Raw genomic sequence first — 15,215 nt, 5'->3', positions numbered from 1 at the left:
AGACTGTCTTGTTCATCTGTCAATTTTCTGTGCTCAAAACAGTGCCTGGAATAGGGTAGTCTCCCAGTAAAAGTTTATTGAGTGGATCAATGAAGTTGAAGTTATAAGTGTCAGGTTCAAGCCCAACTCTGTCATTGACCTGCTGTGTGACCTTGAGCAAGTGTTTTGTCCTGTAAAATAGTTCACAGCTCCAAATCTTTTATGTGTGTGATTCTATTTAGTTCTCACTATAGCCCAAGAGGAGATGAGTTCTATTTGTTATCCACATCACATAGATGAGAAAATTAAGACTACAAGAGGTTAAATACTGGGTCCAAGTTTACGAAGTATTCAAGTCAGCAAGCCATAGTGTCACTTCTGTTTACCTACCTGTAACCTGAAGGTGGGAAGCTAGAGAGCTTCTGAGATCTCTCCTAAATTCTATTTCTTCGAAGTTTTCAATTCTAATTTTAAACTGACACTTGTAAGATAAAGTGACTTGAGGTACAGATGGCTATAGAAAGATTATATGGGGAATCTAAAAAAAAATGCTGGATTCAAGATTGTGTGTGTGTGTGTGTCTGTGTATTTTTGATCCTTTAAATGAGTATCACCATATGTATGACTGGGATTATATCTTATAAAATAATCTCTGAGCCTCATGGTAAAACAGTAAAAAGAATAGATCTTCCTAGAAGTATTTTTAAAAAATATTTTATGGGAAAAAGGTTACATTGCTGAGCTAATAAATGATTTAAAGAAATTTGTATACAAAACATAAATAGACCGATAAACATAGGAAGCAAACTTATGGTGACCAAAGAGGAAGGGGGAGGAGGATAAATTAGAAGTTTGGAATTAGTGTATATACATTACTATATATAAAATAGATGATTAGCAAAGGCCTACAGTATAGTACAGAGATCCATAATTAATATTTTGTAATAATCTTTAAGGTAAAAGAATATGAAAAAGAATATATATATATATATATATACACACACACATACATGTATAACTGAATCACTTTGTATAGCTGAAACTAGCCAACATTATAAATCAGGTATACTTCAAAAAATTAATATTTCCCCAGAAATGATCATAATGATCTAGGTCTGTGTACATGAGAGCCAGGGGACAGAGAAAGGAGAAGGTTCACTGATAAAAGGTGATATGTCTGTTCTTGTTCCAGTTTATCTGACAAGCTAAATGACTCCAGCAAGCTTTAGCAGCTGGCATAGCACTTGCTTTACAAGATTTGATAAAGATCAGATAGCAGTCAATAGTTCGCCAAAAGCTAATGATACCTTCTGAATGTGGCATATCATTTATAGTCACTCTCTCTCTCTCTCACTCCCCTTCCCCTCACACCCATATTTTTTATGTTTCTTTTCTCTGGGATTCCTTGCTTTTTGACAGCAAAGCAAACACGCTATGCCCAGTATAGAAAGAAAGCACAACTCCTGTACCTTGCTCTGCTTACTGCCTGGATTGAATTGTGCATGACTTCCTAAGAAGTGGGAAAGACTTTGGGTGTGAAGTGAGAAGCATGCAGTCTCCAGCTCTTTCGATGGTCACCCTCTGACTTTGGAGAAGTTTGAATTCAGAGAGACTGTTGTAAGCAAAGGTAGTAATGATACTAAGGGGCAAAGTGACAATGAGCCACCAGGGAAATGGGCAATGAGGACTTTCCTTGTATTTCGAGGGCTGGCATCAGTGGCAGTGGGGAAAGTAGATGATGACTGAGCTGCTAATGCTGTGGATCCCTTCTCAGCATCTGTGACCTTGACAAATTCCCTTTTTTGGGCTCAGTGCTTCCTTATCTATGAAAAGAAGATAATGGAGCATTGCAGGGGTTCAGAGGCTTAATTGTTTGCAGAGAACTTGGATAGTCTTGGATGAATGGCACAATCAAGGTGCTATACAAAATACTATCATTTTGCGTGTCAGCAAGATGGCTTACACCTGCCACGGTATATTGGGAGAGTCTTAATCAAGGACTTGCAGTAGGTGGAGGGAGGAAGATATAGGAGTCTGGAGAATGACTATTAGATGGAGCTCATAGTTTTTCAGTCCAGTTGCCAATACTTCATATTTCATATTATTTCTAGAATTAGCTACTATGACAGATTAAAGACGACCACAAATTCTTAGATTTTTTTGCTAGCGAGAAGTATAGTCTATTTCCCCTTTACTTGAACCTGGCCTGGGCTGTGAGCACAGCACACAAAGCAAATGTGAACCGATCTACCTATGTGCCTGGCCATGCTAACTCTATTACCCACTTAGTACTTCTCAAAGCCCCATGAGGTAGATAGTGATCAAACCCATTTTACAGGTGAAGACACTGAGGCACAGAGGGGCTTGAATCCATGTATGAATCATATTTAAATCCCACGCAGTCTGATTCCCAAATCCATTCCCTTCAGCACTATGAATGCATGTGTAAAATACTATGAAAAATGCCATGATTATCATTGTTATAAGTGCTGAACAATGTGAAATTGGTGGTTGCCTCTTTTGCCTAAACTTATAGCCAAAAGTGGCACTGCGTTTGGCCCTCTCTGGTTGCAGTAGGCTTCTAGTAACAGACATGCCTCACCCTGGCAGGGGGCTGACAAGATGATAGAACATTGCTCCCAGACTGGCAACGTGGGCAGAGACAAGGCAGAAGGAGATGGGAAAAAAAACAAAAAACAAAAATAAAAATGAAGGTTAAACCACCTGAAGATTTCCTAGAGCAAATGCTTCTCTTTCCTGCTGAATATTAGCTGGCATTTAAAGAAAATTATATTTAACTATGCAATTTCTATATAATAAATTGGCTTACAGCTGGTACTGTAGGTTTCATATCTTTTTAAGAACTAGAGCAATATGTTGGTAGAATAAACACAGTTGCACTTGAGCACGTCAAAACAGATAGATATTAAGCACCTTGTGTCCTGTTGTGTGTACCAACAGGAGGTATTAGAGTCATTTTTACTGATTATAGTAATAACTGCTGCTCTTGAAATGAACAACCTCACTCATAAAAAAAAATCATGAGTATTATTAGCTTCTTTGCATGACAGTGGTTCCTCATACATTTTTAATGTTTTAATCTGGAAAACTCATTGACATTTCATGTTGGAAGTATGTGCAGCCCCATGTGGCAGTGAGGCCACTTAGGAATGAGAGCATGTGAAGATGGTGGGTGAAGAGGGGGCGGCTAGGGAGGATGGGCTTAGGGAGCGTGGAAGTTACAGCCAGGCAGAATCAAACACTTCAGAACCCAGCTCTTTACTTATAAATAATCGAACCTTCAGTTCAGTTCAGTTCAGTCACTCAGTTGTGTCCGACTCTTTGCAACCCCATGAATTGCAGCACGCCAGGCCTCCCTTGCTGCTGCTGCTGCTAAGTCACTTCAGTCGTGTCTGACTCTGTGCAACCCTATAGATGGAAGCCCACCAGGCTCCCCCGTCCCTGGGATTCTCCAGGCAAGAACACTGGAGTGGGTTGCCATTTCCTTCTCCAACGCATGAAAGTGAAAAGTGAAAGGAAAGTCACTCAGTCATGTCCAACTCTCGGCGACCCCATGGACTGCAGCCTACCAGGCTCCCCTATCCATGGGATTTTCCAGGCAAGAGTAGTGGAGTGGGGTGCCATTGCCTTCTCCAGGGACTAAAAACTAACACTTGCATAATGTGCTATCATTTGCCTAGCCTTTTGCATACTTTCTTTCACTTAACTTTGGAGTTTATTCTCCCCATGACAAATATATAAGGTGACACATAGGAAAAAAATATGACACTCCTAAGTTCATACCATTAGGTCCTGGGAGATCCAGGGTTTGAACGTCTGTTTTCTGACTTTAAAATTTTTGTTTGTCATATTAAATTTCACTCTTTCTGATGTAATTACTATTTTGTCTCATTTCATGACAGGGAATATAAACCAAAGATTTGGCCTTTGAATCCAGTGATATTGCTAGTGATATTAATGTCAGATCAGCTGACAAAAATAATGTAGGTTTATCTTTCCAGAACTGTATTTAACACTCTTGGTATTCATTCATTCACACATTCTACCAAAATGTATTTAAAATCTATCATGTGATAAATGCCTTGTTAAACATTAGTTACTATATTATAATCAAGATAGTTATTAAGCTTTTATAATCTTGAAAATGAACATATATTAGCACTATGCAATATAAACTGATGCATACTTATTTGGAGGGCAATTTGAAAGTTTCTTAGAATCTGAACACACAAATTCTTAAAGCAGGGAATTTCACATCTTGCTGTCTGTCATAGAAAAACACTAGATGTATGCACAAATAGTCACATGTGAGTGCAAAGAGACATATATAAGGGTAGACATTGTGACATTATTTGTTACAGCAGAAAGCAAAGCAGCATAAATGTTCCATAGAGAACATAGGGAGTATGGCTAAATAATCTATTAGAATAAATACAAATGGAAGAATAATATGCAAGAAATTTAAAATTGAAGTAAACCTGTATACAATGATATATCAAGATTTCCAAAGCTTACTGTTGTATGAAAAGAGGAAAAAATACTTACAGTAGATAGAAATGATGTTTTTATTTTTTATTTTTTTAATTTAATTTAATTTATTATTTTTTCTTTTTTTAATTTTATTTTATTTTAAACTTTACAATATTGTATTAGTTTTGCCAAACATCAAAATGAATCCGCCACAGATATACCTGTGTTCCCCATCCTGAACCCTCCTCCCTCCTCCCTCCCCATACCATCCCTCTGGGTTGTCCCAGTGCACCAGCCCCAAGCATCCAGTATCGTGCATCGAACCTGGACTGGCGACAATGGCATTTTATTTTATTTTTAAACTTTACAATGTTGTATTAGTTTTGCCAAATATCGAAATGGATCCGCCACAGGTATACATGTGTTCCCCATCCTGAACCCTCCTCCCTCCTCCCTCCCCATACCATCATGATGTTTTTAAAAATCAGGGAAACAATAATATCTAGCTGTCTGTTTATCTATCAATCAAGATATAGATATAAACATGCAGAGAGTCAGAAACACACATATACACACACATACACGAATGTGGTCTGGAAAATTACATTCTCTACCAATGGTTACCCATGGTTGGTAGGGGGAAGGCTTGGAGAGTGAAGATAAAAGTAATAGATAAAGGTTTTGCTTGATCTGTACTTTTTGAATTTTTTACTCAAAGAACTAAAACTGAAATAAAAACTATTTCATCTCATATGTTAAAGAGAAGAATCCATTTCTCAGAGGTAACAGACAAATATAAGCTCCATGTCTTACTCAGTTTGGGCTGCCACAACAAAGTACCATACACTAGTGGCTTATATTAATAAACTGAAGACATTTATTTCTCACAGTTCTGGAGGCTGAGTCCAAGATCACGTGCCAGCGTGGTCAGGTTCTACTGAGAGCCCTCTTCTGGGTTACAGACTGCTGAGTTCTTGTTCCATCCTCAGAGGACCAGACAGCTCTGAGGAGCCCCTTTTACAAGGCACTAATCACATTCATGAGGGCTTCATCCTTTTGATTTGTTTACCTCCAAAGGCTCTACCTTCTAATACCATCCTACTGGGATTTCTGCATGTGAATTTGGGGAGACCCAAACATTTAGCCTATTACATTCTAAAATATTTAGCACTGTCACATATGCATAAAAACAGAGCTTCACTGTAGACCCAAAACAGCCTCCTTTTTTTAATCTTCTCATACTGAAACGGACAGAAGAAAATGAAAATCACCAATAATATATTGGTTGGTTTTCTCATAAAAGAAAACTATTTTCTCATTTTAAAAGGTAAGTTTTTGTTTTTTTTTTTTTTTAAGACTTGTGCATGTAATTTTGGAAGTTGATTGGAGGGTGTATGAGTTTAACTGAGCCGTGTTCATTATGCTCTTCTTGGAGCAACATCATGATTTCAGATGTGTATGTGTGCTTAGCCAACTTCAGTAGCTTTTTGGAACTTCAATGAAATATGATCGATTTAACATAGAGACTTACCTCTGCTCTTTCCAAAATATCACATTAAAATGACTAAAGTAAATATATAAAAACATAAGTGAAGTTAGCATCAGTGGAGATATACCACACAGGTCACCTTTTAAGAGGACCAGGTATGAGCAGTGTCATTGGCTGATAGGCCCTGGCTCTTTGTACCATCAGATGAGCCATGTCATGCACACTGATAACCATGCTTCCCCTGGGGTGCTCCCAGGCACTGAATGTGCATGGCAGGGGAACTAGAGCCAGGCCATTTATGCCCCAAGCAGGACTTCTCTAGTGGATTTCTTTGCTTGGGAACTCCCCCATGGCCTTCATTATAACTTCACTGTATTCCAGTGCTCTTCTTTTTCTATTTTCTGATGCTTTGCTTACCCAATTCGCCTTCCCACTCTCTCTCCTTTCAGAGGGATCAGAATCCCATCACAGTCTAAAGCCTCTCCCAACCTCTTCTTCCTCTCTCTCACTTATCCTTTACTGATTTTCCCTCCAGTCTTGCCAGTCTAGCTCCGTCTTGTCATCTGCTTCTCAGAGGACCTGAAATAATGTGTAAACAAGATTTAGACCCCTACAGCAATGAGAAGGGGAGAGGGGCTTCCAGCAGACTTCAGTCACAGTTAGGAAAATAGGAAGTAGGTAAATGAATGGTAACTGGCTTCACAGAGTGGAGAAAGCTATAAACTCTCTGCCATGGAGGTGGGAATAGGAAGCATGGGATTCAAGCTGAAGAAATCTAGAGACTGGAATTGGGAGCATCATGTGGATCTCAAGTGTGTGATTCAGAAAGGAATTAGCATCAAGGGACTGATGGAAAGTCTAAATAAGGAACAATTATAATAGATCGCAACACAAGATCCTTCACTCCTCCCAGCCAAGGAGAGAAGTTTAACCTCTTGGAAAAGTTACAGTGGAAAGTTTCTCTGCCCCTGGGGCACCAGGCACAACTAAGACAAAACAGAATGTCTGCCTAGGTGAGACCTTGAGGGGCTCTGCTACGCTCTTATCTTTAGGTTTCCAGAATGCTGGTACCAGGCTTACATAATACAGGTGGGAGACTGGAGTCTTTTTCTTTCGAGAACTTGTTTATGAAAAAAATAGTGTCTGACATCAAGGGGCCCCACAGGGCCTGTGCTTACTCACTCTATAATGCTCCAGGCAGTCACACAGAGTTTTCCATCAGCTTTTAATGCCTCGTTCATAGGTACTGCTGAACAACCAAGGTTAATCAGACATGAAAACATTAAACAAGGAAATGGGGGAGGGGTTAGAATGTGAGAGAAAACAGAGACAAGAGAGAGAACAAAATAAAATCTAAATCAACCCAGTCATAACTATAATTCTTAGATAACAAAAGGAATAATAGTCATGAAACAAAAATAAAAGAACTTTTAAAGAAGAAAGAGGTATTAGACATTGAAACTATTTATATTAAGAAGAAATTATTATTTTACTGGAGGAGCATGGAAATCAAGCTATGGGACCCCCACCCACCCCATAAAACAGAGCAAAAACAGACAATGTGAGAAAATATTTACGAATTGGCGAATTCAAGTAAAAGGACTAACTCCTGATATCAAGCTCAGAATGGGAGGACAGGTACACTGAGGAGAGGGAGTTAGTACAAAAAACAAAACTAGGAAGATTTCACAGAAAGGAAGCAGGCGTGACATTTCAGGTTGAAAGTTTCCCCTGAGGATCACACATAACAGTGCGAGGCCCGCATGAAGGCTTTAGAGCCCCTGGAATAGAAAACGCACACAGCTTCCAGGTAGAAATCGGGAATGATTTGGGTTGAAGTTGCTCACCCATGAAACTGGAAGTTAGATGACAGTGGATGATACTTTTTAAATCATCGATAGTAGCTGAAAACCTAGAATTGCATATACAATGAGACTGCAAGTGAGTGTAAACTAACAATATTTTTAGTGAAGCAAGGTCTCAAAAATGTGTATACCAAGCGTCATTTGTCAGGAAGTTGTTGGAGAATGTGCTCCTCAAATGACACAGTAAATCAAGGAAAAAGACAAAACAAAGCGGAGGATCCAACAAAACAGGAATTCCCAGGTGACAGAGAAAGAAATATCAGTGCAACATCTCTAGGGCAAGGTTGGAGAGTGACTGGCTGAGGGAAAACTGAGGAATGGAGGATTTCTCTCCAAGAGAAAGAAACAATGAATTGGATAAATTGTTATGTTTGACTCTATGGAAGATCAGAAATTTGGGGGAATATGTGGAAAGCTGAGAAGACACAGCAGCAATTATTAACTCTTAGAAACACTAATTTTGGATCAGAGAAGAATTGTAACTACAAAATCTGTGTGGTACAACTGTTAAGAAATAACCAGAATCATAGTGATGTGAACACTGCTATTGATGAGCCTAAGAGGTATTATATGCTACTAATAGAGAAGGCAATGGCACCCCACTCCAGTACTCTTGCCTGGAAAATCCCATGGGCAGAGGAGCCTGGTAGGCTGCTGTCCATGGGGTCGCTAAGAGTCGGACATGACTGGGCGACTTCACTTTCACTTTTCACTTACATGCATTGGAGAAGGAAATGGCAACCCACTCCAGTGTTCTTGCCTGGAGAATCCCAGGGACGGGGAAGCCTAGTGGGCTGCCGTCTATGGGGTCGCACAGAGTCGGACACGACTGAAGTGACTTAGCTTAGCTTAGCTAAGAGGTGGATGGCAGGAAGGGAAATTGGTATGGGATGAAAGAGGATCTCAGAGAATGAAATCATTGTCTTCTCTTTTAGGAAATCAATAAATAACAGTAAAAATGGGAAATAAATCAAGAATGGCAGTACAAGCATGTTCCTCATAAATAAGGAAGTAAATAACATAAGAAACATCTTGGGTATTTGAAAGTGGCTACTTGTTAGGAGCTGGAACTGGAGGAGAGAAGGGTAGAACTTGAGACAGCTCTTTTTATGTATAAGCCTTGTAGTATGTTTTACTTTCTAAACCATACCGAATACTACTTTGATAAAAATTTAAACATTAATTTCATAAAAGGCATGAATTAGAAAAATGAGGAGAGAAATATCCCTCCCTGCTACCAAGGATTTTTGGAGATAAATTTTTTCTAACTTACATGCCCTCTTCATGCATCTTCTGATGTGCTTTGGGGAAGACAGTAAAACAGACACTTTCAAGATCAAGAGTTCTGTATTTAGCTTCTTTGCTTTGTTTTCTAAAATCCATGAAACTTTTTGTGCACTCTTTGATTTTTTTAAACAAAAATTTTTCAGTTTTTGGTAAAAATCAGTGATTACAATGAAAAAAACAGAAGTGCTGATCTTAGTCAATGTCTTGTATATGCAAACAACCCTCTGGTAATATGATGAAAAAAGATTTAGTATTTCAACAAAATATGAATGCAGGGGAGAAAAGCCATTAAGGTCTTCCTATGAGCCCAGGACTTTCCTGGCATCATCTCATTTAAACCTCACCACAACTCCAGGGGTAGGTATAGCTGTCATCATTTTGAGCACTTTGCAAAGCTAGCAGTGTCTAATTATACATCCTGTCTCTTCAAAATGCTATGCAGCCTTGCAGTTCCTATGTTAGTAGGAGCCCAAAGAGGAATGCTACCTTAATCTAATTAGGTCCCCTATCTAATTTGATTCTCATAACAACTTTAGAATGAATGCAGGGCAGGGATTAGTTTCTTCATTTTATAAACAAGGAAAATGAAGCTTAAATAAATTGAATGAGTTGGTGACATACGCAGGGTAGTAAGTGACATCGCTGGAAAGAGCATCAGTTTCTGACTCAGAGCCCAAAGGAAGCTTGTCAACTAAAGAGAGAGATTTCCCCACCCCGCCCCCGCTCCCCGCCCCCCCCCCCCCCCTGCTTTGTTTTGGTGAACTTTACACTCTTCTGTTCAAACTATGATGAGCCGAAAGAACCTGTTCACCCAGGTCACACCCTTCCATCCTTTCTCAAACCCAGACTAGGGAGAATCTGTATATATACAAGTTCTGTGGATCTAGTTTTTCCACCAAATCTACATATATATGAAGGTTTTTTTTTTTCCTGTTACACAATGGTGTTCCATTTTCATATAATTGAAAGTCAGAATTATTCCAATCAACTTGGGCTCATTTCTGGTAATTTATACCCTTAAACATCCAAATGTCATATTTCTAGCAAAAACCTGAGAAGGAAAATCACATGTGGAATCAGAGTGCTCTCAGGTCCATTGTGTACAACTGGGAAGGAGTGAGCCTTGCAGGGGAGCCCTTAAATTTCAGAGCAAGGCTATAATTAGCTGTAATAGGACCCAGAGTAACTTCAGTGCCATAATTCTCAGCAGGAAAACAATTATATTGCAGCCATATAACTAGATCGACATGCTGTAAATACAAAACATTCTCTGGAAATACATGCTATATTTCTAAATACATGGAAAATTAAGTCAGACGCTTCTTTGCTAATTGTAATTCAGTGCAGTATTACTCCCTTTCTTTTCCTCAACACTTCTGCCCAGCTATAGATTTTCCATTTGAACATATATGGTTAAGAAAGGCATATTTCACTAAAGGAATATAATCAAGGAAACAGTGATGAATTTGTTCCAGAGAAGCAATCTAGGGTGAAGAGAGCCCTGACCTGGAACTTGAGAGACAGGATTTTTAAAAATTGAGATATAATTGACATATATAACATTGTGTTCGTTTTAGGTATATGATGTAATTATTTGATACTTGTATATTATTGTGAAATGATCACTGCATAAATCTAGTTCACATTTATCACCACATATTTTCTTTTCTTGTGATAAGAACTTCTGAGACCTACTGACATGGTATTGTTAATCACAGTCACTGTGGTATACATTACATCTCCAGGACTTATTTTATAACTTGAAGTTTGTACTTTTGATAACCTTCACCCATTGTGCCCACCCCCGTGTACCTCCTGCCTCAGGCAACCACCAATCTGTTCTCTGTATCTATAAGTTTGGTTGATTTTTTACATTTCACACATGAGTGAGATCATACAGTATTTGTCTTTCTATGTCTGACTTATTTCACTTAGCATAATGGCCTCAAGTTTCACTCACGTTGTTGCAGAGGACAGGATTTCCTTTTTAAGGACTCTGTTCAGTTCAGTCACTCAGCCGTGTCCGACTCTTTGCGACCCCATGAATCGCAGCAGGCCAGGCCTCCCTGTCCATCACCAACTCCCAGAGCTTCCTCAAACTCATGTCCATTGAGTCGGTGATGCCATCCAACCATTTCATTCTCTATCGTCCCCTTCTCCTGCCCCCAATCCCTCCCAGCATCAAAGTCTTTTCCAATAAGTCAATTCTTTGCATGAGGTGGCCAAAATATTGGAGTTTCAGCTTTAGCATCAGTCCTTCCAATAAACACCCAGGACTGATCTCCTTTAGGATGGACTGGTTGGATCTCCTTGCAGTCCAAGGGACTCTCAAGAGTCTTCTCCAACACCACAGTTCAAAAGCATCAATTCTTCAGCGCTCAGCTTTCTTCACAGTCCAACTCTCACATCCATACATGACCACTGGAAAAACCATAGCCTTGATTAGACGGACCTTTGTTGGCAAAGTAATGTCTCTGCTTTTGAATATGCTGTCTAGGTTGGTCATAACTTTCCTTCCAAGGAGTAAGCGTCTTTTAATTTCATGGCTACAGTCGCCATCTGCAGTGATTTTGGAGCCCCCAGAAATAAAGTCTGACACTGTTTCCACTGTTTCCCCATCTATTTCCCATGAAGTGATGGGACCAGATGCCATGATCTTTGTTTTCTGAATGTTGAGCTTTAAGCCAACTTTTTCACTCTCCTCTGTCACTTTCATCAAGAGGCTTTCCTTTTTAGGACTAATAATATAATAATATAGTATAAAGAATGAATACATATGCTACATTTTCCTCATCCATTCATGCTTAGGTTGTTTCCATGTCTTGGCTTATTGAAAATAATACACTGAACCTGGGAGCACAGGTATTTTTTGAAATAGTGATTTGGTTTCCTTAACATAAACACCCAGAAGTGGAATTGCTGGATTGTACGATAGTACTAATTTTAATTTTTTTATTACTGTTTTCCATAGTGGCTACACCAATTTACATTGCCACCAGCAGTGTGTGAAGGCTCCATTTCCTCCACATGTTTGCCAGCACCTGTTATTTCTTGTCGTTTTGATAATAGCCATCCTAATAGGTATAATGTAGTATCTTATCATGGTTTTTGTTTGCATTTCCCTGATTATCTGTGATGTTGATAATTGTTTCACATATACATTTATGTCTTCCTTGGAGAGAAAGTCCTACCCCTAGTCTTAGGCCAATCATTTTATCTCAGAGCCATAAAACGGAACCTTACACACCATGTCTGGCAAATAGATGATAGATGGCTTTGTTATATGCTGTGCAGTTTTTGTGGGAAAAAATTAGCCAATATTTAAAAATCAAGGGATTTCACATAAAAATCTGGATTTCTGGCTTCTCATGAAAACATCAGAAGAATGGTCCCACGGGGTCCATAGTTCTTACTGCAGCAGTCAGCAGTAGCCAGGTAGCTGCTACTTCCCGGAACGGGTAGATGCTCCAGTGTTCCCCAGAATTTGCTTGTGCCATTTTGCTCATCTAGGTTTTCTATCTTGCGATCAGATTGCTCATCTGTAAATGGGATAGGGTAGATTATATGTTGTAAGATTTTCTGCTTAAGTATTCATTCCTCTTTTAAGATCTAGGGTTATATAGCAGTACTAACTAAAGGACTGTTTGCTGCTGCTATTGCTGCTAAGTCGTTTCAGTCGTGTCCAACTCTGTGCGACCCCATAGACGGCAGCCCACCAGGCTCCCCTGTCCCTGGGATTCTCCAGGCAAGAACACTGGAGTGGGTTGCCATTTCCTTCTCCAATGTGTGAAAGTGAAAAGTGAAAGTGAAGTCGCTCAGTCGTGTCTGACCCTCAGCGACCCCATGGACTGCAGCCTTTCAGGCTCCTCCGTCCATGGGATTTTCCGGGCAATAGTACTGGAGTGGGTTGCCGTTGCCTTCTCCGAAAAGACTGTTTAGAATTGACTAAATGATATGAGGATGAAAAAAAGCTAAATTATGTATTTTTCCTTCTTTCAGTTTGTGTTCTTATGTTGCTGATAGTCTGCTTTTACTCGTGGGAGGAAAAAAAAATCATGATAAATCATAGATGCCTGCAAAAACTGCAGTCTCTCTCTGCATGAGAATTTCCACCAAGTTAAATGGATAGTTATTTACAAATAAAGCTTTTTAAGCACTTGGAAATCTCTGGGTTTAGTGGGGTTAAATCAAACCTTGACATCATTTTAACAGTTTTATTTTCCTATGACCTCTGTGGCTCCTGTGTAATCCTAAAATCACAGCTATTCCAAAGGAATCATTTCCTCCTGCATTCTGCTCTACAAAGACTGTGCAGCAAAGAGCTCCACAGGCACCAAAGAGGGAAGAACAAATTCCTAAGTTCAAATGTGCCAAGTTCTATCCCACCTGCAAAAGCCTTGGTGTTCTTGGCCTCACCTTGGCCCCACTCTTGGCTCCATACAGAGAAAATGGACAATGCAAGATGGAGTTAACTTTCATTGCAATAAAAATCACAGTTTCAGGGCTCCTACCCTGGCACAACTTGTCTTCAGGACGGATAAAGGCACAGAGCTTTCACTCACCAGCAATATTATGTGATCATTTTTTGTTGAATTATCAAAATGGAATTCCCAGTGTCTAAGCTTTTTTTTTTTTTTTTTTAAGTCTGGTTGACTGAAAACAAACTGGCTTTCCATTACAGTATTTGGATAAAATATATTTCTGATTGATTAAATTAATTTTCTGTAGATTATTGGGAATTTTCTCTGTAGACAATAATATTGTCCTCATATAACAATATATGTTTTTTCCTTTTCTTTTTTCACGCTTTTGTATACCTCTTATGATTTTTTTTTTATCAACTTAGTATTTGGGATAAGATTGCGAGTACTGTATTGAATGGAAATGATGATGGCCAAGATCTGATCTTAAATGGAATACTTTAAGATTTTATCATTATCTTAAATCTTTGCCGGGAGGTTTTTTGATGTGTTTTATCCAGTTAAGGAAGTTCCACTTTTGTGTACTAAGAGTATTTAACATGAGTGAATGTTGTGTTTTATCTAATGTTCTTTTTCCCTGTTTTAAGATGCATCGCATGATTTTTCTTTTAATGTAATCAGCTACATTAATCAAAGTTCTAATGTTAAGTTAACCTTGAATTCCTAGGGATATCCCAACTTACTCATGGCTTCTTAATTAGATAGATGCTTAACTCATTTACTTTTAGCCTTATCTCTAAAATGTGTATTTAAGGGTAGTTTCTATAAATGTTGCTCTCTTTGTATCCCATAAGTTTTTATATGTAGCATTTTAATTGGTATTAAATTTTAAATGTTTTCTAATTTCTATTCTATTTTCCTATGTGCCATTAATTGCTTTTTACTTTTCAAATATGTGAAAATTTTATATTTGCGTTTTTTTATGGGGTAACATTTAAAATTCTGACAATTGCATTGTGGTCAGAGAGTTTTTTGGTAGTAATCATTTTAGTTCATTGTTGCTTGTTGTTTAGTTGCTTGTTAATTGTGTTGTTTAAGTCTTCTGCATCACAATATTTTAGTTATGCTTGATCTATCAATAAGAAGTGATATTGTATCTCACTATCACGGTAAATTGATAAAATTCTTTTATAATTCTGCCCATTTTTTACTTTATACCTTCTGAAGTTATTAATTAGGTTCATATCAGTTTAAAGTTGTACGTTTTTCTGGTTAGCTGAACTGTTTATCCTTAGTGAACTTCCTTTATCTTTATTAATGCTTTTTGTCTAAAGTCTAATTTGTCTGCTATTAATTTAGGTATCCTAGTTTTATTATTACCCAAATATATAAAATTTTAATATTTTTACTTTTTATACTAAAATTCTTTTATATTATTAAATATAACTTACATTAGAGATCTACTATGTAGTTACAAAGAGATCATACAGCTGGGATGAACTTTCTAAGATGTTCCAACCTGGAATAAGGGTATTCTTACCCTGTGGTCCTGCATCTATCAGGCTGTCCCCAAGGAGAGGTGTATACACTTGAACTGAGAATAGTTCCTAGGAAGGGACACAGCTCTGAGCCATCAACAGATAATACCTCTGGATGCTAATGGAATGGGTAACCTGATAATAA

The sequence above is a fragment of the Bos indicus x Bos taurus genome, chromosome 7, assembly GCF_003369695.1.
Source record: "Bos indicus x Bos taurus breed Angus x Brahman F1 hybrid chromosome 7, Bos_hybrid_MaternalHap_v2.0, whole genome shotgun sequence".
Taxonomy (NCBI): Eukaryota; Metazoa; Chordata; class Mammalia; order Artiodactyla; family Bovidae; genus Bos; species Bos indicus x Bos taurus.
This window is presented reverse-complemented; position numbering follows the sequence as displayed.